Source organism: Rhincodon typus, chromosome 33 (assembly GCF_021869965.1).
Source record: "Rhincodon typus isolate 14 chromosome 33, sRhiTyp1.1, whole genome shotgun sequence".
NCBI lineage: Eukaryota > Metazoa > Chordata > Chondrichthyes > Orectolobiformes > Rhincodontidae > Rhincodon > Rhincodon typus.
The window spans coordinates 32,326,298-32,351,853 of NC_063364.1; the positions used below are offsets into that span (position 1 = coordinate 32,326,298).

General features: G+C 40.0%; 1 long non-coding RNA gene across 3 annotated transcripts in view; it reads left to right on the top strand.

The window, feature by feature from the left end:
- The first annotated feature begins 297 nt into the window (after nucleotides 1-297).
- LOC125486790 overlaps nucleotides 298-25,556 on the top strand; it is a 32,140-nt gene continuing 6,881 nt past the window's right edge. The window contains exons 1-2 of one of the 3 annotated variants that reach the window (XR_007265403.1): nucleotides 298-341; nucleotides 21,283-21,350. This is a non-coding gene — a long non-coding RNA (uncharacterized LOC125486790). Of the gene's footprint in view, nucleotides 342-14,360; nucleotides 14,535-21,282; nucleotides 21,351-25,556 lie in introns of those variants that run through there. The other 2 variants (XR_007265404.1, XR_007265402.1) reach the window with 2 other exon arrangements.

Genomic DNA, 25,556 nt, shown 5'->3' on the forward strand with positions numbered 1-25,556 from the left:
CCTAGCTTTCGTATGCTTTGCAGTCTCCCTATTTTTCTGTTTCCCTGACTGCCTTCTGAAATGACCAAGCATTCTACCTGCTTGTATCTCTGTAGAGCTAGAGATGGGCAGGAAAAAGTGGGATTGCCAACTGTCCACATTCTGTAAGTGAACGAAACAATAGACCCCAGATACCATGAGATTGGTGTTATATGCAGATTTTCTTACCCTGTCAAAAACAATCTAGCAGTTTTCACGCACTTTTGTCTCAATATGCACTGACCAGATTTATTGCATTTAATTTCACAAGGTGCCATGATGGGATTTGATGCACCTCCAGTACCATAACCGGTTCCATACCAGTGAGCCCATGAATTTTTCTGCTGGCCTGCAGCTAAGCACATAGAACCTGTTACTTTAAGAATATAAAGGCAGTAAATTAATATAAACCCACGATATAATGGACAAAACATGAGCAAAGCAGTATGCCATATATGACTTACACTGTACAGCCTTGGATGACCTGGTCTCTCTCCCTGTTTATTTGGTTAAAATAAGTATGCACATTGTATTGGATTTGAAGTATTTGTTCTCTCTTTGACGAGTATTTGTGTATCCCAAATAATACCTACTAGTTTCACCAGCTGTATAAAGGGGCCAGGCATAACAGGTTCAATAAGGGTGCATAGGGAATTTAATTGAGTCCGTATTGAGTTGAGGTGAATATGATATCAACCATGATCATATTAAATGATGAAGTAGGCTTACGGGGCTAAAGTGCGTATTCCTGTTCCTCTTTCTTCTGTCGGTTTACAAAGAACAATGAATCAATGCTCATGATAAGCCCATAAAATCATACAGTCCTAAAAGAGGCCATTAGCCCCATTAGGCTTGTGCTGCCTCTTTGGTATAGAATAAACGTATTTGGAATAAAAAAGCTGGCCAAATGGCAATGTAATCGTTGGTTGTTCTAAATTCCCATCTGGTTCTTTAAGGAAGAAAATCTATCATACTTGCCTGGTTTGGCATCCATGTGATTCCAGATCCAGCAATTTGGTTGATTCATAACTGTCCTCTGAAATGGCCCTAGCAAGCCATCCATTCACAGGGAAGTTAGGATTGGCAATGAATACTGGCCAGCTATTAATGCCCACATTCCATAAATGAATTTTTGAAATCGAATTCATATCATTTGCTGTTCCTTCTTTCCCTTTATTTATCTAATTTCCTTTTGATTGTTAGTTTTGTGTGTTGAATCATGTGATCTTTCAGGTAGACCTTCATTTTCGTTAGAGTGTAAGTAAGATATAAAGTTAGATTTGAGCTATATTTACATTTATATTGTAAAATAGTAGATTTCACAAAGATTCCGCGATACACCTGGACACCAGCCTTATAATCATTCCAACAATTTGCCATCCTTTCAACTCTGGACTTGTGCCACACGAATCTAAATAGAGCCTATCTAAATTACTCATCCTATCATTGTGGGCAATAATTACATTTGGGTTTCAGTCACAGGCAGTGTTGTTAATGCATCGTACAATCAATCTCTGCTATTCCCTCCTAAAACTTGGAAAATGTGCAGAGTACTTTAGTTTGTTTTCTTAAAATAAATTAAGAAGTGGCTTAATTTTCACACAAGACGTTTCCCCAGTTTGGCGGTGATCTGGTAATGATTTGCTCAGTGTTGTTCTGTTATCTGCTGGGGGTACTCTGATTGATTTGCCATTCAATTCTTTCTCCCAGTGCTGATGACCTAGCAGAGATAAGAATTTTGTAGTCAGACTTTGAGATTAAAAGCATGTCCTGGGTCATTTGGAGTTGTTACTTATGCTTTTGCAAAAGCAAAATACTGTAGATGCTGTGAATCTGAAACAAACAGAAAATGTTGCAAATATTCAAGAACTCAGGCAGTGCCCATGGGTCAATAAAGAAGAGCTAATAATTCAGGTCAATAACCTTTCATCACCAATCAGTATTTTTTATTCTGTTTTTCACTTTATAGTAAAGGGCAAGTTTTTAATGAAACCAGTGTTTTAAAACAAATACTGTTGCTGATAGAGTGAAAACATTCTGACATGTGTCTTTTTTTTCTTTTTTCGGACTCCCTTATTGATCCATGATTTTCAAGGTTCTTATAAGAATATGTGGCTTTTTTTCAGAATTCTTCACATGCTACAATTGTCTCAAGTAATTTCTTTTGACTGAGATTGAATTATTTTGGCAATGCTGATCAGAACCTTTTTCCTCGCACAAGGTGTAACACCTGTTTGTTTACTTCCTCCCTCCTCACTATCAAGGCCCCAGACACACCTAGGTGAAGTAGCAATTTACTGGAAGTTCACTCAATCTAGGTGACTGTATTTGCTGCCCACAATGTGGTCTCCTCTACATAGGAAGACAAAGCGCAGACTGGGCAACTGCTTTGCAGAGCATCTACGTTCTCTCCGCAAAAATGATTCTGAGCTTCTCGTTGCCTGCCATTTCAACACACGACTGAGTTCCATGGCCAATATCTCTGTCTTGGGCTTGCTGCAGTGCTCCGGTGAAACTCAGCGTAAGCTGAAAGAAGACTACCTCATTTTCCGCTTGGGAATCCTGTGGCCTTCTGGACTCAATATCGAGTTCAACAGTTTTAGGATTTGAACACCTCCCATGTCCTGCCCGAACCCCCAAACACCAGGCCTTATCACCACATGTGCTGTTGCCACAAACAACCCGTTGTTGACCATTAAATGTCTCCCAGGCTGACCTTTACCCATTTCTTCGTCTACCCATCTGTTTTTGTCTCTCTGGGTCCTTCTCCACCTATCTTTTACATCTCGGTCTCGCTGTCTCTCGCTCGCTCGCGCTCTCTCTCGCGCTCTCGCTCTCTCTCTCGCTCTCTCTCTCTCCCCCCCCCCCCCCCCCTCGCCCTCCCCCCCAGACCATACGTACTAATATTTTTCCAGCTACAATCAGTTCTGAAGAAGGATCACGAGAAAATTAATTCTACTTTCTCTCCATGGATACTGCCAGACCTGCTGAGTTTTTACAACAATTTCTCTTTTTGTTTCGAATTTCCAGCATGTGCAGTTCTTGGGATTTTAATAACTAATGGTCTCCATTATCCATTCCTTTGTCTGCCAAACTGTTGTTCGTGCTGTTCTGTATAAATTAAGTTGTTTCAAATAACCTTTTCTTGTATTTTGTCCTTGGTCATATTTGCATGGATAAAGGATTGGCTAACAGATGGCAGGATGGCAATCTGTAACTAACTAGTGGTGTGCCACTGGGGTCAGTGCTGAAACCAGTCATAGACAGTATATCTTGACAACTAGGATGAGGACTGTGAATGCATGATAACCAAGTTTGCAGATGACTCAAAACAAAAGTAGGAAGGCAAGTGATGAGGTTGATACAAAAAGCTAGCATACCAATTCATGAAATAATTGGGAAAGCAAATGGAATGTTGAACTTTTTCATTTCAAAGGGAATGAAATAGAAAATAGCAAAATCGTGCTAAACCTATACAAGATGTTAGTCAGACCATAGCTGGAATACTGTGAAAAGTTTTGGGCCTCTTATCTAAGGAAAGATGTGCTGGTGGTGGAGGCAGTCCAGAGAAGGTTTAGTTGGCTGATCCCCGGTATGGAGGGACTGCCTTATGTTGAGTGGTTGAGTAGATTGGACCTGTACTCATAGAATATAGAAAATTGAGAGGTGATATATTGAAACGTAAAAGATTTTTAGGGGACTTGACAGGGTAGATGCTGAAAGGTTGTTTTCCCTTGTGGAAGAGTCTAGGATGAGGGGGCATAATCTCAGAAAAAGGGATTGCACGTTGAAGAGACAGGTAAGGAGGAGTTTCTTTTTAGGTAAGCGAATCTGTAGAATTCTTTAACATTGAGGGTTGTTGAGGCTGGGTCATTAAGTATATTCAAGGCTCAGATGGGTTTTTAATTAGTTAGGAGAATCGAGGGTTATGGAGAAAGGGAATGTGGAGTCGAGAATTATCATGGTCTAATTGAATGGCAAAGCAGACTCAATGGCCTACATCTGCTCCTACATCTTTTGGTCTTATGAGCTTTGGTAAACTGGGGAGAGGAGACAAAGTTATGACTCACTTAAACAGTAAAAGCAAAATTACGAGTTTGTAAATGTTCACCACCACCAAGGTTAAAGTAACACCTTAGCAACACAATTATTCCTAGTAGTTATAGTTCTTGTTTACCAATGTGATGGCGGGTGGGGGGTGGGGTGGGGTGGGAGGGTGGTGTTGCGGTGGGTGTATCAAAAAGAATGTAGATAATGTAAAGAATCATTACCTATATTAGTTGGTATTTGATTTTTTTCTGGATGTGGTTTGTTGAAAAATATATTAGAGATGGGTACCTAGGAAGCATTAGCAACAAGGAGTTGAATGAAAGAGTTGGCGAGTGCATTTTCTGTGACTTACTGCCATTGTCTGAACCCTGGGGTTTAAATTACTTCTGAAATCTTTTTATAGTTTTATCTTGTTTTTTCTTTGCCCTAATCTTTTACCAAATAAAGTCTATCTGCAACGTTGGAATATGGATTCAGAATTTGGCTTAAGTAGATAAACAATCTCAGTCTTTAGTTATAGATAAAGTTGTGGCCTGAAGACCCCTAAGTAGGGTGGAGGTATATACAAACGGAGGATCATGCATAATTTCAAAAATACCAAATTCTTAATGTGGGCCCCAATGCATGCTGTTCATGAGTTTACATTGTTGCATTTTAACAGATTAGCAATAAATATTGATCAACAAATGGTTCACTAGTATGTATGAATCAGTGGACATACTTCCTTTATTCCATAGGCTCAGTTCTAATGAGACAGTTGGGCTTTTAGCAGAACTATTCAGAATATTTTGTTCTTTCAAGGAATATATTAGGGGAAAACAGGATGGAGTTTGTTCATTTTTAATTAAAATAGTTTGTATAGCAATAATAGCAATCTGAAAATGATTGTTCTTTATTTTTTAAATCTGGTATGTAATGACTACAGAGTAGTCAGCTTGTCACAAACACGGAAAGGTTTCCAACACTTTAGCATGTATCTCTGCGTTTTGATTGATATTCAAATCCAAGCACAATTTTGCCACAGTTTCTGTAGTGTGGGGTCATGGTAGAGCCAAACTCCTAGTCTCGGCCCACAATCTTCTTGAGCTTTCCTCTTTAAGAATGTACTTAAAATACATCTCTTTGACCAACCCTCTGGTATCTCTCATACTTTGTTTCTGCATCTGTTGTGATGATTTTTGGCAAAGAAGGTTTGGTATAAATGTTTTAGTGCTGCTAATCTTTGCAGCCCCTTTGCTGTAGTGTCCTGATCGAGACAATGTTTTCTCTTTGCATAAAACAAAGAACTGTGGATGCTCATGATGTCAAACAAAAATTGGAATTGTTGGAGAAGTTCAGCAGGTTTGACAGTACCTGTGGAGAGAAAGCAGAGTTAACATTTCCAGTCCACTGACCTTTGTTCGCAGCTAGTTGTCCAGCAATTTCTATTTTGCTTTGCAAATTTAGAAACATGGTGGCACAGTGGTTAGCATTGTTATCTCACAGCTGCAGGGATCTAGGCTCAATTTCAACATTGGGCAACTGTCTGTGTGGAGTTTACACTTTTTCCCCGTGTCTGCATGGTATTCTCCTGGGTGCTCTGGTTTCCTCCCACACTCCAAACATGTGCAGGTTAGGTGCAAAAACAAAGTTGTTGGAAAAGCTCAGCAGGTCTGGCAGAACTGGGTTCTGAGGATGGGCCACCAGACTCGAAACGTTAACTGTGTTTTTTTCTTCACAGATGCTGCCAGACCTGTTGAGCTTTTCCAGCAATTTTGTTTTTGTTCCTGATTTACAGCATCCGCAGTTCTTTTGGTTTTTATGCAGGTTAGGTGCTTTGGCCATGCTAGTTTGCCCTGTATTATCCAGGGATGTGCAGGCTAAGTGGGTTAGCCACAATAAATATGGAGGAGGGAAGGGAGGCTGGGTCTGGTTGGGATACTTTTTGGACGGACAGTGCAGATGCAGTGAACTTTTTCCACAGTGTAGAGATTCTGTGATTCCATGAGCTCATTATAAATGTGAGAATCTGAGCAGCAAACTCTGATGTGATTCTCACTGGAGTCACTGGTGTACATTGGAGTGTTCAACAGTGTGGGAGGAACTCACCCAGGAAGCCTTCTTTACACATGGGCCATATGTCGGCATGCAATAGGGTATTAAATCATGGATAGCATTCCACTTGTCCCAGAAAATTTTACTTTTATCTCCTTCTGAAGCTCAGGCTCTTGGGCCAGTTGTAGCGCAGCTAGTGCTGGCTGCTGTTAAGTGTGACTCTTTAGTAGTGCACCTATTGGCTTACATATCCTGTTAAGTATACTCCAAGTTAACAGATTTTTGTTGTTCAGCAGGTTCAGTTCCACCACGTTAGAGCAATACAGTTGTATTCGCCTAACCCATTTGTTGTCTTTGGTAATGCTCAGTAATCCCCATTCTTGCTTTCATTGAATAATACAGTACTGAGGTGGCCGTTTGACCCGTCGAGTCTGCATCACCAAAAATATACTACTACGTATGCTAGTCTCACTTTCCTTGAATGTTATGACACTTCACGCGCTTGTCCAAGTACGTTTTAAAGGTTGAGGTTTCCTGCCTTCAGCTACCCTCCCGGGCAGTGCATTCCAGATCCTCACCACCCTCTAGACGAAACAGTTTTTGCCTAATCGCCTCTGAACCTTCTGCTTTTGACTTTAAAATTATGCCCCCTTGTAATGCATTTTCTACTGTCTATTGTTTCAACCTACATTTGCTACAAATATTCCTATATCTTTATCTTTCATACCTTTTTTCACATGGCAGAGCCTTGATGTTCTCCCAAAGGAATATCAGAATTTGGAGCAGGAGTAGGCCAATCAGCCCTTCATGCTTGCTCTACCATTCTAAAAAAATCATGGGCAGATCTGGTTATGGTCTCAACTCTACTTTTCTGCCTGTACCACATATGCCTTCATCTACATGATGAGGGTACTGTCTCAATGCTGTTACTTTGATTTTGACCCAGTGACACTGGAGGAATGGTGATATATTTCCAAGTCAGCATGGTGAAGGATTTGCAGGGGGTGGTGTTCCTATGTATCTGCTGCCCTTGCCCTTCTAGGGAGTAGAGGTCCTGGGTTTGGAAGGTGCTGTCAAATGCCAGAACATGGAACCTTGACAGCCAAAAGCATGCCTGCCACTCTCAGAATGATTAAAAATGAGTGAGAGAGAAACTTCTTAATGCACTGAGGGCTGATTGGTAGAATGGGCAGGCACACTGTCCTGTCCTTTACATCCAACAAAGCTGTGCTGGAGTCAGCCTCACTGACTGGGTGGAATACTCATCCTGGTCTGGAGTAAGAGCCCTGCATTGAATTAATTTTAATGACGTTGACCCTTAATGAATGGATTGGATTGTCAGGACAGCAGCAAAAGAGAAAAGGAAAAAAAACCTCCTTCATAAGGTGTCTTGAAGGGTCCTGCAATTAGCGTGTGAATCTTGGTCATATCTTGTTGGGCTGGGACAGCAATTACCTGAGCTTATTTCTGCCACTTGATTGATTGATTGATTGTTGTACTGAGTTATAGTGAAAAGTGTTGTTTTGCAAGCTATACAAGCAGATCATATCATACAAAGTGCTTCAGGGTAGTAGAACAGAGTGCAGAATACAGTGTTGCAGAGAGAGAGAGAGATCAGACTTAAGATGTCAGGGATCTGTTCAAAAGTCTGATAACAGCGGGGAAGAAGCTGTTCTTGAATCTATTCGTGCGTGTATTCAAACTTCTATATCTTCTGCCCAAGAGGAGAGGTTGGAAGAGAGTATAACTGGGGTAGGTGAGGTCTTTGATTATGTTGGTTGCTTTCCCGAAACAGTGGGAAATATAAAAGTAGTCAATGGATGGAAAGCTGGTTTGCGTGATGGACTAGGCTATGTTCATGACTAGTTTCTTGTGGTCTTTGGAAGAGCAGTTGCCGTACAATGTTGTGATGCATCCAGATAGGATGCTTTCATTGGTGCAACTATAAAAATTGGTGAGAATCTTTGTGGACGTGCCAAATTTCCTTACCCTCCTGAGGAAGTAGGGATGTTGTGCTTTCTTGATGGTTGCATCAATGTGGGTGGACCAGGACAGATTGTTGGTGGTCATCGCTCCCAGGAACTTGACACTGTTGACCATCTCCACCTTAGCACCATTGATGCAGAAAAGGGCATCCCCTCCACTCTGCTTTCTGAAGTCAATGACCAGCTGCTTCGTTTTGCTGACATTGATGGAGGGATTGTTATCTTTACACCATGCCGCTAAGCACTCACTCTCATTCAACAACAACAAAAACAGAAATTGCTGGAAAAGCTCAGCAGGAACGGTCATTCGACCCAAAACGTTAACTCTGATTTCTCTCCACAAATGCTGCCAGACCTGCCGAACTTTTCCAGCAATTTCTGTTTTTGTTTCTGATTTACGGCATCTGCAGTTCTTCCGGTTTTTACTCAGTCAGTTTCCTGTATTCTGTCTCGTTGTTTGAGATCCTACTTACAATGGTGCTGTGGTGAACAGTGAACAATGGAGCTGGAGCTGCATTTGGCCACACAGTTGTAAGTGTATAAGGAGTACGGTAGGGGTCTGTGTACGCAGCTTTGCGGGGCACCAATGTCAAGGATTATGGTGGTGGTGTTGTCACCTATTCTTACAGATTGCAGTCTATGGGTCAGGAGTGTCTCCCTGTCTCCATCTTAAAAGGTACTCCGCTTATCCTTGAACCAGTTCTTGTCTTCCCAACCACAAGAAACGTCCTCCTGGATTCCAACCCCTCAAGTCTCCTCAGGATCTTAAATGTTTCAGCAAGAAGACCACTCATTCTTCTAAATTCCAATGGGTATAGGTCCAGCCTTTCTTTGTTTAAAAAAACCTATCATCCAGGAATGAGTTAAGTGAACTTTACCTAAGCTACAGCTAACAATGGGAATTTCTATCCTGGTCATTCCTCTTTAATAGCTTCTGTTTCCTCACGTGCAAGGGTTGCAAACTGTATGTATCAGAGCATGATTTGGTTAGCTGTCTATAACCAGGTACCAGTCATTGCTGTGTGGGAAGACTTGAGATAAAGGTAACTCTCCTCAGGTTCCTCCATCATGCCCAACCATCTTTTCAAACTCTTCTCCATTCTCACCTGCAACATATGGAAAGCTCATGGACTTCTTTCTCACTCAGATTGAAACAGTTTGTGTATGGATTTTCGCTGGATGCTCCGGTTTCTTCCCACAGTGCAAAGATGTGCAGGTTAGGTAGATTGGACATGCTAAATTGCGCCACAGTGTACAGGGTTGTGCAGGCTAGATGAATTAGCCATAGTAAACATGGGGTTACGGGGATAGGCTGGGGTGACACGGTCTGGGTGAGATGTTTTTCGGAGGGCTGGTGCAAACTCGATGGGCTGAATGGCCTCTGTTTACACTGTAGGGATACATTGATTCTATTCCCCTTTCTCCCAAGCTATATGTTTCTCTGCTTGAACTCTACAAAAGCAAAATACATTGGTTGCAAGAAATATGAAATCATACAAAATATTGTATTTTGTACTTAGCAGACTAAGCAGCATCCGTGAAAGAAAAATGAAGTTAATGTTTCAGACAGCCTTACATCAGTGTGGAGAGAATTCTGAGGGACAGGATTTACATACATTTGGCAAGGCAAGGACTTATTAGGGATAGTCAGCATGGCTTTGTGCATGGGAAATTGTGTCTCACAAATATGATTAAGTTTTTTGAAGAGGTGACAAAGAAAATTGATCAAGGCAGAGCAGTAGACCTTGTTTATATGGACTTCAATAAAGTATACGACAAGGTTCCGCATGATATACTGGTTAGTAAGGTTAAGTCACATGGGATCCAGGGAGAGCTAGCCAATTGCATACAAAATTTGCTTGAAGGTAGGATGCAGAGGGTGGTGGTAGAGGGTTGATTTTCAGATTAGAGGCCTGTGACCAGCGGTGTGCCACAAGGCACAGTGCTGAATCTATTGCTTTTTGTAATTTATGTAAAAAATTTGGATGTGAATATAGAAGGTATGGTTAGTGAGTTTGCAGATGACACAAAAATTTGTGATATACAGGACAGTGAAGATGATTATCTCAGAATTCAACAGGGCCTTGATCAGATGGGAAAATGGACCAAGGAGTGGCAGATGGAGTTTAATTTAGATAAATGTTGCATTTAGGTTAGGCAATCCCAGGGGAGGACCTGGAGAGTTAATGATAGGGCCCTGGGCAGTGTTGCTGAACAAAGAGACCTAGGAGTACAGGTACATAGTTCCTTGAAAGCGGAGTTGCAGGTAGACGGGGTGCTGAAGAAGGCGTTTGGCATACTTGCCTTCATTGGTCAGAATATTGAGTGTAAGAGTTGGGAGGTCATGTTGTGGCTGTATAGGACATTGGTGAGGTCACTTTTAGAATACTGCGTACAGTTGCCCTTTTATAGGAATGATGTTGTTTAACTTGAGAGGGCGCAGAAAAAATTTACAAGGATGTCGTCGGGACTGGGGGTTTTGAGTTGTAGAGAGATGCTGGAGAGGCTGAATAGGGTGAGGTTTTTTTCCCTGGAGTGTCAGAGGCTGAGGGGTGACCTTATGGAGATTTATAAAATCAAGAGGGGCATGGATAGGGTGAATAGCTAAGGTCTTTTTCCTGGAGTGGGGGAGTCCAAAACTAGAGAGCATAGGTTTAAGGTGAGAGGGGAAAGATTTAAAAGGACCTGGGGGGCAATGATTTTCATGCAGTGGGTGGTGAGTGTACGTAACAAGCTGCCAGAAGAAGTGGTCGAGGTGGGTACAATTACAATGTTTAAAAGGCATCTGGATAAGTATATGAATAGGAAGGGTTTAGAGGGATATGGGCTAAATGCTGGCAAATGGGATTAGGTCAGATTGGGATGTCTGTTTGGCACAGAGGAGTTGGACCGAAGGATCTGTTTCCATGCTGTATGACTTTATGACTCTGACCAGTGACCTTCCATTGGAACCGGAAACGTTTATAGATACAACTGGTTTTGACCAAGATAAAAACCGAACGAACTGCGGACGCTGTCAATCAAGAACAAAAACAAAGTTGCTGGAAAAGCTCAGCAGGTCTGGCAGCATCTGTGAAGGAAAAAATATTTCGGGTCCAGTGACCCTTCCTCAGAACTGATGTTGGCTGGGAAAACCTATCATTTACTCCCTACCCCACTCACCTCCCTGTTTTCTGCATATTAGCTGAAGTTTTCCCAGCCAGCATCAGTTCTGAGGAAGGGTCGCCAGACCCAAAACGTTAACTCTGTTTTTTCCTTCACAGATGCTGCCAGATCTGCTGAGAGCTTTTCCAGCATCTTTGTTTTTGTTCCTGGTTTTAACCAAGAGCAGAATCGGGGAAATGGCGTGAGAGGAAAGGCAGAAATAAAAGGGAGGAAAGACTTTCATTTCTGTAGTGTCTTTCATAACCTCAAAGTGCCCCAAACATTTTACTTTTTAAGTGTAGCCACTAACTGCCAATTTATAGGCAGCAAGCTCCCATAGCAGCACTGTAATGCTGATTTGAGGGATAAATATTTGCCACGATGTTGAGAATAACTCCCTTGCTATTCTGCAGAATAATATAATCAAAATTTTTATATCCACCTGAGAGGACACGCGACCTTACTTTAAACATCTCATTCGAAAAATAGCACCTTCAGCAGTGCAGTCTCCTTCAAAACACAGGAATATCAGTCTAAGGCTTTGTGCTGAGACAATGGAGTGGGGCTTGAACCCACAACTTTCTAATTTAGGGATGTGCTGTCAATTGGGCCGCATTTGAAACTTGAGGAATAAGGATGTGTGTAGCAGTGTGTACCATATATGTGCTGTAGCAACTTATCAACCTTCCTCGACAGCATCTTCCAAACCTGTGCTGCTTTACCACCCAGAAGAACAAGGAGAACAAAAGCGTGAGAACACCTGTAGCCCTCCAGTCCAACCATTATCCTATCTTGCAACTGTATCAACAGTCCTTCACTGTCACTGGGTCAAAATCATGGAGCTTCCTTTCTAACAGAACTGAGAGTGCACCTGCATCTTAGGAACTTAATAAGTTAAGAATGTAGTTCACTACCACTTTCTCAAGGCAGTTTGGATGGGTAATAATTGCTGGTCTTTCCAGTGGTACTCAACATTCTAAAAACAAATTTAACAAGTAGATGTGATGATTTTATTTTGCTGTCAAGAAGTTGTTTGACATGATGCCATTATAGTGCTACCCTCTGATAGCTCGCTCAGTGGGTAATCTTCACGTGCTGCTTACCTTTAATACTTTATTTTTCCATTTAATACTAGGACGGACTGTAATGTTAACTTTATTTCTTTATTTTTCTACTTGTACTAAGACCAATGATAATGCTTTACTTTTAACTTTGTCTTTCAATTACTACTTGTACCTAGATTTTGTACCTAGGTACCTTTGTACCTAAGATGGTGTGTGGCGGCATTGTACATTTTTAGCTTCTTTTGTATCCCTATACTTGAGTAGACATGACAGTAAAGCTTAAATTGAAGTCAGCTAATGGCACACCAACTAAGTATTGATGGACAGTAACTGGATTGGGCTGAATTTTCACCCTTTTAGCCTTGCCCGTTAAGCTTGTGTGCTTTGACTGTTACTGCTGGAATAACCTAACTCTATACAGTGTCAGGATAGAATCTAGATCATAGTATCAGATAGAGCACTGTACTTACTTGCTGACTAATGGGGCAGTCTGACTAGATAAAATTGTTCCAAAAATTTACTTTAGTGGTTGAATTCTAATACTGGTGCCCATTCATCAACCAAACCATATTGAATCTGGAAGAAATGGCATCTGTATGTTTTACTGATGACGTCAGGTGCAAATAATGTGATATATTCACATTGATAATGCAGTTACAAAGCAGTTTTAAAACAAGGATCTTTATAAAAGAATAAGATTTACGTATAAAGCACATAGCCTATTTGTCATTGTTAGAGTGTTAGGTGCATGTTGTGATCTTGTTTTTGTTGTGTATTCACAAGCTTTCAGGTTGTGAAACTCGGTCAGAAAAGCTACTGAGGCCATTAAAATACAAATTTCTGCAAAGTGCTCTCTCCTCCTGGATGGCAGTTAATTTGCTTCAAGGTTACTGTCAGCCACTTTGGATTTGAGAAAATCTTTGAAGAACTGGTGATTTGTGCCTGACTTTTAAAGATACTACTACTCCACAGTGCTTTGGAATGCTAGAATATTTTTATGTTCATCCCTAGAATTGTAACCTTCCATTTCTGGTGTATCTCGCTGCACTTATTACCGTAATGTTTATAATGTGATGGAACAAAAAAGTGAAGGAGCATTGGAGGAATTACTGGAATCCCTTTCAAAATCTTGCGAGTTGTGGCATGGAAGTAAATCTTTATTCTAACCAAACCGAGATGAGAGTACTGATTTTTAAAATTATATTTTAACATAATATTGGCATGATTCCAGTAGAAAAACTGCAGTTTCTAAAGTGCATTGTAATGTTTTGAACAAATTTTATTTAAGCCATGTGCACTGCTAAAGTATAGACTGCAAATTTAATATTTATATGGACTTCAGCGATCACTTAAGCAATATTGCCTGAAGATGTTTTTATCAAACCACTTTATAATATTTAAATATTCAGTATTAGAGGGACTCTGCCAAACGTTTTCCCTTTTTAATATTTCACTATTTGCTTGTGTACAAACTAAAGGCTGGTGGACAGGTACAAAACCAATTTTTTAAAGGTCTAATATTGGCTTTTATTTCAAAGAGGCTGTAATAAAAAGTGGTGGAAGTTCCTTTACATTTATGTAAAGCCATGGCTAGACCTCAGATCCAGGATTTAGTGATAATAAGGGAAAATCAGGATGCATTGTGGCTTGGAAGGAGGTTTGGGTGTGGTGCTGTTTCTGTGCACCTGTATCCTTTGTCCTTCTAGGTGGTAGAGATTGTGATTTTCAAAGGTAGATTACGCATGCTGCCATGTTGTGCCAGTAGCGGAGGGAATATGTATTGGAAGAATTACAAATAGTTTTATACTCTAGCACATATGCAAATGTTGGCAAGTTGCCTGTGAATATACAATTTAAAAATATGTGCAAACCATCATTCTGCTATTAAGATTTTCTATCCATTCTTCTCATATCTTGAAGGAACTGACTTAATTGTTGATTATTCCATTTGTGTAGGCAATGAATAATACCTGTTTTGATAGTGCGTGTATATCACAGCCATAATTGATCTTGTTGTCCCCTGAGATCCAGTTCTTTTTTTAACTGCTTTCACAGGAGCTGGGCCAGCACTTGTTGCCCATCCCTAGTTGCTCTTGAGAAACTGTCGATGAGCTGCCTTCTTGAACTGCTGCAGTCCATTTGGAGTATAGGTAGACGCTCAATGGTATTAGGGCAGACGTTCCACGATTTTGACCCAGCGACGGTGAAGGAACGGCGATTATAGTTCCAAGTCTATATGGTGAGCCATGAGCATTGTGTAACAATCAGCTCTGATTTATTTTTCTGTAAAACGGAACTGTTGAGGTTATTGTGGTTTTTAATTATAACCCAAGAAGCAACAGAAAATGAACTTGACAAATGAGTCCTGTATAAGCCAAACTGTATGATGATCAGGTTTCTTAAAAAATATATAATCTATTTTGTTATATGAAATCATAACATACCTGTCTGAGATATTTCCCAACCACAGTCACTACTGTAGAACTCTACTTATTCATAAGAATAATACACAAAATGCATTCAAAAACAAGGCAGGTTTGAGCAGAGCTTGTTTGTCATATCTAATGAAAGGACCTTTACCTTAAGCATTAACTTGTCTATTTCCAATTGCTGATGGACTTGCATGTTTCCAGCTGTTTGTATTTTTAATTAATATTTTGATCATTCCGTTTTTTTTTTGTCTTTATGCAGATATATAACCTGGTACTTCATTTAAATCCTAGCAGTTATCTTGGTGGCTAGTTGTTCAGAATATGTCTGAATCAGTTAAACTGTACAAGGCATTTTTATTTTTAATTTTTATCTTTTAACTTAAAATTCATTGATATTCTATGACCATTAATATAGAGCTGTCACAACCAACATTTTCATTTGGAATAATTGTTATGTGAATGGCTGAAGGTGTACTTTACTGGTGCAAAAATACACTTGTAAATTCTACCACAAAAACCGAGAGGAGCAAGTGTGGAACAGAACAGAAACTGCTCCAGGCTCTGCCAGGGTGCTTTGTTGAGAAAAGCTGTGTCTCTTGCTGCATTCCTAACAAGAATAGTGTGGCTACTTCACTTTTATCATAGAATCCCTACAGTGTGGAAACAGGCCATTTGGCCCAACAAGTCCACACCGTCTCTCCGAAGAGAATTCCACCCATACCTATTTCCTTACCCCTGATTTCCCATGTCTAACTCACCTAACCTAAAGATCCCTGGGTACTATGGACAATTTAGCATGGCCAATCCACCTAGCCTGCACATCTTTGGACTGTGGGAGGAAACCGGAACACCCGGAGGAAACCACGCAGACACGGAGAGAATGTGCAAACTCCACACAGACAGTCGCCCGAGGCTGGAATCGAACCCGGGTCCCTAGCTCTGTGAGGCAGGAGGCAGCAGTGCTAACCACTGAGCCACCGTGCCGCCAAAAAACATTTACTTTGGTTGCGTTTTTACTAAAACAGGCAGTCAGTATGTTTTGTGATGTCTTATGTAATAGTGTTGATAGGGACTGAACAAAATTAATAGTGTGTGTGAGAGAAAGAGAGATGCAGACAAAAATGGAGAGCCATTTCAATTTGGGGCTTGCGGTAATTATTTAATTATAAGCAGTTGTTATGTCTGTTTGAATTAAATTGATCAGAGGTGCGAAGTGCTGACAATGATCTTTGTTTATGTTGTCCCATGGAGGGCTAAAATGGCAAATATTCTTAAGAATTTGATTTTAAACATTATGTTAGAGTTAGACCAAACAATGTTTATGTCAGCTGCCTTGGGGATTGTTAGCTCAGTTGGCTGGATGACTGGTTTGCAAAGTAGAGTAACTTCCAGCAACGTGGGTTCACTTTCTGCACTGGCTGAGGTTACCATGAAGATCCCATCTTCTCAACCTCGCCTCTTGCCTGTGGTATGTTGACCCTCAGGCTAAACCATCACTAGTTGTCTCTTCTAATGAGAGACCAGCCCTGTGATTTGGTAGAATTATTGAAACCTTACCTTTTGGTTGTTGGGAATGTCACTTCTCTGGTTTTCTGTTAATTTCAGAAGCAGTTTCACTATCTGAGAGTTTTTTCCTGTGGCTGGTGGGGTAAGAAGGAAAGAGTGGAAGAGCAGTAACCAGCAGCTTATATCCTAGCATTGCAGTTTTGTGTATCAAGCTGTTGTTTGCTTCAGAATGTAGGCGGTATGCACTGCCATTGACTACCCAACTTTATCTTCTAGGTAAATGTTCAGAAGTAAGCTTTCACAAAGGTGAGCTGATATTTTTATGATCCCTGGATTTTGCTCCTACAATCCAAACTGACTCTGCTCAGCATGGTGGTATTCCACTATTAATGTACCCTATAGATAGGCAACAATGGTATTTGTTAGACTTTTTAATCATAACTGTCTAATGCCTTGCAGACCTTAAACAGAAGTCAATACAGGTGCTTTTAAAGATTTAATTTGTACAGTGTTAATTGTTTATGATTGGTACTCTACTGTCATTTCAAGTTTCATAATACTCTACTATCAAGTGCTTCTTGAAGGTGAAATGGCATAAATTGCAACTTGTTTCAAATCAAACACCACATTGTGCTAAATGTAAATTGTGCTCAAAACTGGTAGTGTGGTTTTGGTGGCAGGAATATGCTACTTTTGTTTCCAGGGTGGAGGGGGCTCACTTAAGTCAGCTGACTTGATGGCCGGCTTGCAATGTAGGCCAATGCCAACAGTTTGGATACAGTTCCTGCACTGGCTGATATTACCATGAAGAGCTCCTTTTTTCAACTTCTTCCCCCATCTGAGATGTGGTGACCCTCAGGTTAAACCACCACCAGTCGCTTCTCTACTGAGCAAGCAGTCCTATGGTCTTGTATAACAATGGCGATTTTTTTACTACCAGTTTACTGCAATATAAATTAGGCAATCTCTTTTCTAATGACATTAATCTGTTATTGAGTGATGAAAGTAGAATTGTGAAAATCAAACCTACTTCTGTTGTCTCTCCAACGTGCCATATGATGGTCTGCAACATATGAATTTTGTCATTGAATTAGCTTACATTCAGAAGTATTGTAGACAACTGATAACTGCTTGGTTGTTATACAAAGTTGCTGAAGATATTCCTAGAATTTTTCTTACTCAGACACAGGCTTTGAACTGCTTCCCTTTGGAATTGATGCTGTTCATTGAATAACATGAGCATGTGGGAGCTGAATTGACTTATTTCACCTTTATTGGAAGTTAGATTGCATCAGTTCTGAACGGCACATTTCATTAAAGAAGGTATTAGAGTGAGTACAGAAAAGATTCATGAACGGTTCCAAAGATGAGGACCTTCAGTTGCATAGATTGGAAAAGTTGGGACTGTTTTCACAGAAGGTTAGCAGGATATTTGATAGAAGTACTCAAAATCATGAGAGGTCTAGACATTGTAAATAGGAAGAAAATGTTTGCACTGATGGTAGGATCAAAGCAAAGAGAGCATTGATTTAAGGTAAAAGGAAAGAATGCAGATGAGCCACATTTTCACATAACAAATTGTTAAAGATCTGGAATGGAATGCCTGAAAATGTTGTTGAGATAAATTCATTCAAGGCATTCAAATGAGAATTAGATTATTATCTGTGAAGGAAAAATGTGCAGGGTTATGGTAGAGATGGGGGAAATGGCACTGGGTGTATTTCTCATTTGGAGAGCTGGTGCAGAGATGGTGGACCAAATGGTGGTCTCCACTGATCTAAAATTCTAGAGATTCATAAGTGAAAATGAGAGACTGACATCTAAGGCAGCAGGTCTCAACTTTAGCATCATGTTTGATGAATCTCATGAAAATGTTGAACAATATTAGCTAAATCTATTTGCTCAAATCAAATGTTTTCCATAAAACTCAGTGCTGCACTTGATCCACGTTGTTGGTGCGTTGTGTGGATACTTGCACTGAATAATAGAACATATCCAATCTGCATGCCCATTGGTAGCTTTTCTTATCCACATGAGACTTGATCAGATGATACAAGTTGATTTTGTTTTTAAATCTTCCAGTTTTAGTCCAGTACCCTTTGAATAATACCAACTGTCAGGCTGTGACGATTGATGTGAAAAGCTGAAGCATTTTTCCTTATTCTTGCTCTTCTCATGAGAAATTGTTCGACATGAATTGATCATAATGGGAATGAGTTTGCTCAAATGGCAATACTACCCAACTTATGTGGCTTCAAGAATCATTGTTCTGTCTGGAAAATGTCTTCCTTTCTGTTATTTATATTTCATCAGCAGTTGTGTGGGATGCTGGAACTTTAGTGGAAAAACACTTTATAAACCACAAGTAGTGAGTATTTTTTCCCTTGTGTACTAATATAAAATTGCTATGGAAAGTTTTGTATTTGCATCCTGGCTTTGTTTTGATCAGTGTTAGACCCTTTCAGTTGGTGATAGATTAAAATTTTGAAAAGATCAGAATGAGGGCCATTCAGAATTTTTCAGTTGTTACACTATTTGAAAATCATATGGTTGTGGTTGACTGCCTTTGTTTTAATGACTGGCACAGATCTCATTGGTGATATCGTTATTTGAAAGAATCGTGGAGTCTAACAAGTGTGATGGTATTAAATTAATTGGTAGCTAACCTTGGAGCACTTTGCTCTTGTGGTTTGTAGCTCATTAATGGCACAAAACTCTCATTATACACTTTTTAAAAAAAAATTTGAAATCAGAACGTATTAATCAGAACTTGTGCCCAAAAATGTGCATTAACTCACGGAAAGTTGAAAAGTGTTACCCTACTGTTAAACTTCATTGCTTTTTGAAAATTTTGATGTTAAATTGGCTGGGAGCTCTATGGATACTCTGGAGGTTAGATAAGAACTGAAATTAATTTTATTTTAACAGGCAAATTCTGTATCTTATATGTATTTATTGATGTAGAATATGGTTAAGTGGCTGATAACTGCTGAAGCCAGTGATGATTTAATTTATTATTCTACACCTCATCGATTTAATGAATGAATCCTAACAAATGTTGAAGAAGTTAGCTACAAACATCTCTACAGAAGGACAAAAGAGACCATATTAATTTTGAGTCTTTTCCCCTCTTCCTGATACATATAGGCAGTGTGGTTTCCTGGGCAACCAATGACAGTTCTAAGTCTGCTGCGGTAATGCAGAAGGAACTTTGGTGTTGTACCTAGACTTTTGCTTTTCTTCCTTCCCCTTTCTCCTACTGTCTCCCACTCCCTCAGAGAAGGGAGTATTCTAGGGTAGGTTTGGAAACAATAAGAATAGTTGCCCCAACACCAGGTTTGTAATAATTCACCACTGCTTGCAGTGCTGGAATACAGTGCTCTTTGAATCACTGATCAAATCATGGCATTGTGTATTTACCCATGACACATGAACTGCTGTGGTTATGAAGCCAGCTCATCACCACCTTCTCTTGGGCAACTAGAGACAGGCAATAAATTTTGGTTCAACCAGCAATGCCCATGTCCCATTTCTGAATTAAAAAAAATATTTTCTTCTTGTTTCACTTTCTTCCTTTTTTTTTCCCAAAATTCAGGATACAGTGTGATCCTAGTAATAGGTTAGTGTTTGACTTTTCTATTCTTCGGTTGTTGTTTGATATTTCATCAGTTTACAATTAGCTTGATTGTAATGTGTGGGGAAGTCAAGGCAGAAGCCCATACACTGCAAAATGGAATTGGTGCAGGAGGTAAGAGAGAGAAAGGGTCTCAGATTTTTGAGAAGCTTTCTAAATAGGTTTATGAAACTACTCTGCATTAAATGTCTATTATGACTACAAACTTTGAGGAATTCTGGAAAATTGCTTGGGACTGTAATGAGGCACGCCAAAACATGGAGCTTTCAAGGTTTGACTTTCTTGCTTGACAGAAAAATGAGTTGTGGAGATGTGAAATGAAGGCAAAATAAGACAAAAAATTTTCCTGCTCAGAATAGATGGAACAAGTCTTGCTTCCAGTTTTGCCAAACTATTCAAACATAGCTGTTTAAATTTTAGCTATGTTTTAATACCCAGAACTCGTCAACCATATCCATCTGTCATTATTGCAGGTAGATGCTGCATCTACTAACAATATGTCAGCTCAGATCTTCAGGTTTCCGGACGGTTGGAGTTTGAATGTCTCATAGAATTATGCTATGGACATCTTGGAAGTCCCAACACACAAATTTGTTGGAAGAAGCCCAGGAAGTTTGAACTTCCACTAAACAACTACCCTGCTTTCCAGGACCCTCACAAAGAAATCTTTGGAACTATTGCAAGTTTCTGACACTGACACAGGGTCAGAAACTTGGGATGGTTCCAATATCCTTATCTAGATAGTTACTCTGGAAATGTTATACGTAAGAATCTTGGTCTAACTGCTAGTAAATTGCAAAACTGACTCCCCCAGCACTCTCAACAATCCCCCTGACGACTTCTTAGACTAGCCTTTCTCCAACTGCACTGAAGTAGGGTTTCTGATTTGATCTGAAGATCTGGACGGTCGTGTTTACTTTTGAAAATAGAAGTGCTGATCCTTTCAACTTGTCTGAGTTTGTCTTGTAAATATGCAGTCAAATGACTGAAATCCTGCACTGGATTATGACTTATTTCAATGATGCAGACTTTTATGAATGAGTTTCACTCTATTCTGAAACCTGAATGTCACAATTGTAACTTGAATTCCTTCACAAAAAGTGTTTAAGCCGCAGTTTTCAGACTATCTACTTCCTGTCTGTGCATTTATAGTGACTTATGTCAGTGAAATTAAACATACATGCAAATAGGCTGGCCCATGTTGGCGCAAATCTTCGACCATCTGTAATTGGCTCTGAGGTCAAGAGACTGGGAGAGAGAGAGACTACATGTACTGACATAAGATAGTGGCAACATTGCTCAACAGTTATTAAGATATGACTGGTAAATGAAAAAAACAAATTTTTTGCCACATCCGTTTTATTTCTGCTGTCAGACGTGATGAACCTTAAGCAAAGTTTATCTTATTTCTCCAGATTCTAGTATCTTCCAATACTGTATTTGGTGCAGCTGATCTATCTACAACTTCTGCAGAGTGCTTTTAGTAGGTAACATTTTTGGAAAGTGACATATCTTCATGTGACATATCTTTACCTTTCTATCTTAAAAGCACTGCAGAAATACTTAGATTTATAAATTCATTATTAAGATTGTTGTTTGGTTGCATCTTTGTTTAATTATAGAAATGATATTGCATGTAGACTGTGTACTTAATCCTACATTTGCACAACTGACAATAGGATGGTGGCACTAGTTTAGCAGATCATTTGACCTATCAAGTCTGAGCTTACTCTTTAGACATAGGAGCAGAAGCAGGCCATTCAGCCCATCGTGCCTGCTCCTCTATTCATTGAGATCAAAGCTGATCTGATGATCTTAAACTCCACTTTCCTGCCTTTTCTCCAAAGTCCATGATTATAAATGGGAATATTAAATGTTATATTTTTGACTCTATTTGGGTAAAAGTTGCTGACTTGGATGTGGAATCTGATCGAGGTACTCAGAATTGAATATGTATTAAATGATTAATTGGGTTAATGGCATGCACATATTGACTTTCATTTATATTTTGAAAGTTATTCGCCAAACACTGCACAATACCAATTTTCACCTCAATTTGTCAGAAAATACATTTTTGAGCAATATCTACCCTGATCATTCTCACCACAGCTAAGACTGAGAAGGAGTGCCATTTCTTTTTATTCAAGTATGATGGATAGCATCAGGAAAATGTTGGTAAGACAGAGATGTTGAAGTCAAATCCACTATGGTATTTATGAAGTAGAATTCTATAAATGTGGTTAATTTGGGGTATTACCAAAGGTGAAAATGGCCATGAAGTAGTCTTCTAATATCCCTTCAGGAAAGAAAACCTGCTGATTCTGCATATTCCATTCCCCTTAAAGTAAAGGTTAAATTCTATTTGCCTTTCCTATTAGCTGCTGAACTGGTATGCTAGCTTTTTGTAAATTATGCATGAGGACTCCTGGATCCCTCTACGCTGTAACATTCTGCAGTCTTTCTCCATTTAAGTAATCTTTAGAACCTCTGTTCTTTCTGCCAAAGTACACAACCTCTAATTTCCCACATTATATTCCATTCGCCATACGTTTGCTCACTCACCTTGGTCTGCATTCCACTCTTAGACTCAACGTATCATCCTCATCACTTGCCTTTCCACTTACTTTTGTGTCATCCATAAACTTGACTATAATACATTTATTTTCTTCATCCACGTCATTTATATATATTGTAAATAATTGTGAACTCAGCACTGATCCCTGCAGCCCTCCACTTGTTAAGGTTGCCATCTTGAAAATGCCTCTCTTATCCCAGTTCCGTGTCTTTTGTTAGTTAGCCTATCCTCTATCCATGGGCCCTTATCAAGTACCCTAACTTGTAGTACCCTAGCAAATGCCTTTTGAAATTTCAAATATATTACATCCACTGTTTTTCCCTTTATTTATCTTGCATGTTTTCTCCTCCAATCCAATACAATTCATTACAGCACAAGACCAGGCCCTTAGGCCCATCAAGCCTGCACCGATTCCTAATCCTTATGTAGACACACTACTTATTGCCCATGCACACGGCTTCTATCCCTCTGTTCACGTCCCGTTCACGTCCCATTCATGTGTCCATCAAGATATACCTTAAATGTTGCTGATGTGCCTGCTTCCACCATTTCAAATGGCAGTGTGTTCCAGGCACCCACCACCCTCTGTGAAAAATTTTCCCTGCACTTATCCTCTAAACTTTCCCCCTCTCACCTTGAACGCTGTGCCCTCTTGTAGTTGACCTTTCCACCCTGGGAAATAGCCTCTGACTATCCACCCTATCTATGCCCCTCATAATTTTGTAACTCTCTATAAGGTTTCCCATCAGCCTCTGTCTTTCCAGAGAAAACAATCCAAGTTTATCCAACATCTCCTCATAACACAACCTTCCAGACCAGGCAACATCCTGGTAAACCTTCTTTACATCCACTCGAAAGCATCCACCCCCTTCTGAAAGCGTGGCGACCAGAACTGGACATAGTATTCCAAATGTATTCCTAACTAAAATTTTATACAGCTGTAACAGAACTTGTCACCTTTTATATTCGATGCCCCTGCCAATGAAGGCAAGCATGAATGCCTTCTTGACCACCTTATGCATCTGCGTTACCACTTTCAGGGATCTGTGGACCTGTGTGCACCCAGTTCTCTCTGTATGTCAATGCTTCTAAGGGTTCTGCCATTTATTGTACAATTTGCACCTGAATTTAATCTTCCAAAATGCGTCACCTAGCATTTTTCCAGATTAAGCTTCGTCTGCCATTTATTTGCAATCTGCCTATATCCTGCTGTATCCTTTGACAATCCTCCTCACTGTCTGTAACTTTGCCAATTTTGGTGTCATTCGCAAAATTACTAATCAAACCACCTACATTTTTCTCCCGATCATTTACATATATTACGAACAACAAAGGTCCCAGCACTGATCCCTACAGAACACCACTAGTTACTGATCTCCATTCCAAACAGCACCATTCCACTGCTACTCTCTGTTTTCTATGACCAAGCCAGTTTAGTATCCATCTAGCCAGCTCACCCAGGATTCCACGAGACTCTACCTTTTGTACCTTATCAATTGCCTTACTAAAGTCCATGTAGACTGCAGCCACTACCTTTCCCTCATCAATCATTCTTGTCACCTCCTCAAAAAAACTCAATCAAGTTATTGAGACGTGACCTTCTCCACATAAACCCATGCTGCCTATCACTAACAAGTCCATTCACTTCCAAATGTGAATAAATCCTGTCTCTCAGTATCTTCATCAGCTTCCCCAGCACTGACATCAGCTCACCTGCCTGTAATTAGCTGGATTACCTTTGTTTCCCTTCTTAAACAAAGGCCATTCTCATGTTCTTTGGAACCTCAGCTGAGGCCAAAGAGGATGCAAAAATATCTGATAAGGCCTCAGCTATTTCCTGCCTTGCCTCCCACAGTATCCTGGGATAGATCCCACCTGGCCTTGGGGACTAGTTTATCTTATTGTATCCTATTGTATTATGTTGGCATGCCAAGAGCATTCACGCACCATTGCCTAACCTCAGCATCTCTCACATCCCTCACTTTGGTGAATACCAATGGAAGTGCTCATTAAGGATCTCACTCATTTCCTCTGGCTCCAAACAGCATCCCTCCTTTATCCTTGACTGGGCCTACCCTTGCCCTGGCTGCCCCCTTACTCCCAATATATGTATAAAATGGCTTGGGATTCTCCTTAATCCTGCTCGCCAAGGGCATTTCATAGCCCCTTTTAGCCCTCCTAACTCCCCATTTGAGCTCCTTCCCGCTTTCTCTATATTGTTCAGGACTTTGTCTGTTTTTAGTTGCCTGGACCTTTGGTATGCTTTTGTTTGACTAAGCTGATAATTTCCCCTGTCATCCAAGATTCCTGAATTCTGCTGTTCCTATCCTTCATTATCACAGGAACATGCCTGTCCTGTACTCTAATCAACTGGCCCTTAAAATACTCCCACATGTCAGATGTGGATTTACCCTCAAACAGCTGCTCCCGATCCACATTCTCCAACTGTAATAAATTTGTTAGGCATGATTTTCCCTTTATGAAACCATATTGATTCTGCTTTCCAAATGCTGTGCTATTACATCCTTTATAATAGACCTATCAATTTCCCAATAATAGACGTTAAGCTAACTGGCCAATACTTAGCTTTGTTTTTGTCTCCTTCCCTTTTCATCTTTTGTTGGTCTTTAAAGCTTTTTCATTTCTCTGGTTAACTATGGTTGGCTTATCCCCTTCCTAAAATCCTACTTTCTCACTGGGATATGTCTTTCTTGTGAGCCATGAACTATTTCTTAAACATTAACCATTTTCCCTCAACCACTTTTGCTGTTAAGTTCCCTTCCCAGTCCACTCCAGCCAACTCTGCCCTCATTCCTTTGTAATTACCTTTATTTATGCTTATTGTAGCTGTTTCTGACCCAAGTTCTTCTCTCTCAAATTGAATACTAAAGTTTACCAACTATGGTCACTGTTCCTAGGGGATATTTTACTCTGGCATTATTTATCAAAACTGCCTCATTACACATCACCTGATCCAAGATAGCCTGATCCAAGATAGCCTGATCCCTGGTTGAATCCACAGTATATTCTAGGAAAGTGTCCCATATGCCCACTAGGAATTCTTCCTTGTTAACTATTGTTGTCTGCTGTACTCACCCTTCCATGCTACACATT